This window comes from Magnolia sinica, chromosome 9 (genome assembly GCF_029962835.1).
Source record: "Magnolia sinica isolate HGM2019 chromosome 9, MsV1, whole genome shotgun sequence".
In the NCBI taxonomy this organism is placed as follows: domain Eukaryota; kingdom Viridiplantae; phylum Streptophyta; class Magnoliopsida; order Magnoliales; family Magnoliaceae; genus Magnolia; species Magnolia sinica.
This window is the reverse complement of record NC_080581.1, coordinates 17,086,281-17,090,118: the sequence shown is the minus strand read 5'-3', so window position 1 is coordinate 17,090,118 and position 3,838 is coordinate 17,086,281. Positions and strand designations below refer to the sequence as shown.

General features: G+C 40.6%; 1 non-coding gene across 1 annotated transcript; it reads right to left on the bottom strand.

Moving 5' to 3' along the window:
• Positions 1 to 2,971: 2,971 nt before the first annotated feature.
• On the bottom strand, positions 2,972 to 3,078 carry LOC131257273 (small nucleolar RNA R71). The gene has a single exon (XR_009177281.1). It is a non-coding gene; the product is annotated as a small nucleolar RNA R71 (small nucleolar RNA).
• Positions 3,079 to 3,838: the final 760 nt, after the last annotated feature.

Sequence of the window (3,838 nt, the reverse complement as noted above, 5' to 3'; positions counted from 1 at the left end):
TTGGAAGGAACCGTCGCGCACCACATGAATATATATCGGTCAGCCTTGCGCTGACCGATGAATTCCGCGAAAATATCAGAGACGCAACAGCGTCTTCGACGTTGTTTCCGGGCGTTGATCGTGGGCCCCACCCATCTGGTATTATGATAATCTGGACCGTCCAATCGACCAATAGGTGGGGCGTAACCCTCACCTAGATGCCCTATTCGTCCCATCATGCACACACATGTAAAAAAAAAAGGATCGAACGGAAGATGGACGGTGGACTGAACCAGCAAGTGGGCCACACTGAAATCTAACCAAAACCGTCCCTTCTTGAACAGTTTTTTGTCCTGAATCCAACGGACGGATTGGATTTCCCAGAAAAACAGTGAAGTGGGCTCCGCCATTGTCACAGCGTCAGATGACGCTCTGTTTTTGCGTCCGGAAAACCCGGATTTTCCGTGCGGTTCTGGCCCACCACAGTTGATCAGAGGCTTGATCCTAACCATCCATCGTGTATCTCGTCCAGAGATCTCCCAAGGGACGTCATCTGCTTGGAAAGAATGGGATGGAAGTGGAAGTTCTCCCTTCCGTTTTCTTGGCTGCAAAACGCCTCTACGCTCCAACCTTGCGTAAATTCGTCCTCCGCAACCTATTCCTTCTCGGACTCAGCCTCTCCACGGCCATATGCACCTGCCTATAAGGGAGGAGGAGAGTGGAAGCTGAAAGGGGGATCGGTTTTAGAAGTTTTGGGAGTTGGACGATTGAAGGAGTGGCTGCTGCTGTTATCCACGGTGAGGGAGAGAGAGAGAGAGAGAACGGCTGGAGAGAAGCACGTTCTGGGTGTTCTGCTGCTACGTGGAAACAGTGGGGTTCGGCTGCTGCTACGTGGAAACGGTGGTGTTCTATTTTTTTTTCCTTTTGTTCCTTTCCGTTAATGTTTTTTTCCTTCTTCTTCTTTTTTAGTTGGAATTTAACCTATATCATGCTCGGCTAAACCTCTTAGCTAGGGCTAAGAGGTGAAGCTTGTAGTCTGATGGGAGAAACTTTGCTGGTGCCTATTGTTTAGATGGACTGATATTGATTTTTGTTCAAATTAAAAAGGGTACTTTCAGTTATTTTTAAGGGTTTGTTGTGACTGAAATTACAATGGATCTGCGATGATTTTGAGTATTTCTTTCTTCCTTTTGATGCTCATGACATCAGGAAGCCCTGTTGTTCATCATGGCTCCATGGGCATGGTAGGATGACAGTACTCTTCCTGATCTTCATGGCATGTTGATTGATTGATAATTAGATTAATTCTGTTGTTTGCTTTGTCTCCTGGGCATGGTTTGGTGATGGAATTCATTCTAATTCATACACCTTTCATCTCTTGAAACCTATATCAATGGCAGTTCAGTAAATTTTCATAATTTGTGATACTGGCATAGATCTCCCTGATCTTTACAAGTGGATCCTCTGAATCCCTAGTTTTCTTCCTCTGAATTCCTTAAAGTTTTAAATAATTATTCCACAATTATTTCCTAAATTCTATTTGGTTTAGATCACATCTTAGTCTAGTTCTAGTTCTACTTGGTTTCAGATAACGTACAGGTATCAGTCCCTGTGGATTCGACCTCGGTCTTACCGAGTTTATTACTACATCACAACCCTGCACTTGGGGAGTGAACAAGTTTTTGGCGCCGTTGCCGGGGACTGACGGTTACGATTTTCTGAAATTAATTGGTTTTAGGATTAGTTTAAGATTAGGATTTTACTGACCTTAGTTTTATTTATATATTTATTTATTTCTATTTGAGTTCAAAACTAACTTGTTTCCTATTTTGTAGGATCTGGACATAAGTTTCTCAATTGGTAATTCCTTCCTAATCTCTCTACTTTTTCTGTTTTTAGAATTAAGGTGTAAATTTTAGAATTTTTCTAATTCTAGGAAATAGTTTATTTTTAGAATTTAAGTTATTTCTTTCCCTTTTTAGAAATTAACTCTCTATTTTTGTTTCATCTTAGTAACTTTCTAATTCTAACACTTTTAGAATCTAATTTTGTTTCCTAATTTATTTTTAGAATATTTGTTTAGAAACTAACCTTCTTATTTTATAGGCCTTTAAGATAGAAATTTCTAATTTGGTAAGCTCTTTCCCTACTCCCTATCTTTCAGTTCTCTTTTAATAATCTACTTTCTAGTTTAGATCTTGCCTAATTTATTTTAGAAATCTCCACTTTCTTTTAAAAAGTCCTTTTAGAAATTGATTTACTGTTATTTTTCTTTTTAGAATCTAACTTATTTTTGTGTTATTTTGCAGGTCCTTAACTTAGGGGCATCAATTTGGTAATTTCTTTCCAACTCCCTCTCTCTTTTTCCTTTTTAGATTTCCTTTTCCTTTCTTAGGATTAGACTTTGAATTTGATTGAGGGCTGCGAGTGTTTCATGCCCAAGTGGGCCCGTGACAACACTCGACGTCTCTTGACCGAAGGAGGATTAGTTGAGGGGTTGACTATCCATCGCAGGATTAGACACCGCTCGAAATCCCCTGAGTTAACTGAAGTTATGGCTGAAGACCAACCTCCTCTACTCCCACCCAGGGTGGAGGATACCCAAGATGAGAATGAGGTGCAACAGGCACCCCCGCCTCGTACTTTACGAGATTTTCTACAACCGGCGGGAGTGAGTACGCCCTCATGCATGATTTTTCCTGAAAACACAGGACAAATGGACATCAAGCCAGGAGTTATCCAACTCCTTCCCAAATTCCATGGACTTGAATCTGAAAGTCCATATTTACATTTGAAAGAGTTCGATGAGATAATAGCTACATTATGTTTTCCTAATGTATCTGAGGATACAATTAGGCTGAAACTCTTTCCTTTTTCCTTAAAAGAGAAAGCTAAGACGTGGTTACATTCACTGCGTCCTAGATCCATTGGCACATGGAACGACATGCAGAGGGAATTCATAAAAAAATTCTTCCCACATCATAAAACGATTACCCTCAGAAAAGCAATCATGAACTTTGCCCAAAAGGAAGATGAAACATTCTTTCAATGTTGGGAAAGGTTCAAAGATTTGGTCAGTTCATGCCCACAACACGGATTTGAAACGTGGCGCATTACAAATTTTTTCTATGATGGACTGACATCTTCCATGCGCCAAATGGTCGAGACAATGTGTAATGGAGAGTTCATTAATAAAAATATCGACGAGGTATGGGACTACCTCGATAGTTTGGCTGAAAAAACACAATCTTGGGACTATTACCCAAAGTCGAACACCACGTCTAGGCCAACTCAATTAAAGGAAAAATGTGGATTATATCTCTTGAAAGAAGAGGATGATCTCAAGTGTAAAGTGACTACGCTCATAAGGAAAGTTGAGGCCATGGAAGGAAAGAAGGATAAGGTCAATGAAATTGTTTGCGGCATCTGTGATTGCAACATTCACACAACTGAAAACTGTCCTACAATACCTGCCTTTCGAGGAGTGTTGAATGAACAAGCCAATGCCGTAAATAATTATCAAAGACCTTTTACTGGACCTAACTCTAACACATACAATCCTGGCTGGAAAAATCATCCAAACTTTAGTTGGAGAAATGGACAAACGGCGACTCCTCCAGGTTTCTTCAATCAAAATCCAAATCAAGTGAAACCTCAAGAGGAACCGGTTCAAAATCCCATACAAGAGTTGGCTTAGGCAATGCGGGGAATCACAGATTTTATGCAAAAGATAGATTCTCGTATGACGGTTATAGAAAAGGGGATGCTTCCTGCACAACCTATCCCCAATCCTAAACCGCAGTACGAGAATAATGATCCCAGCTCTTCAAATCAGATGGGGCATGCTAAATCCATCACC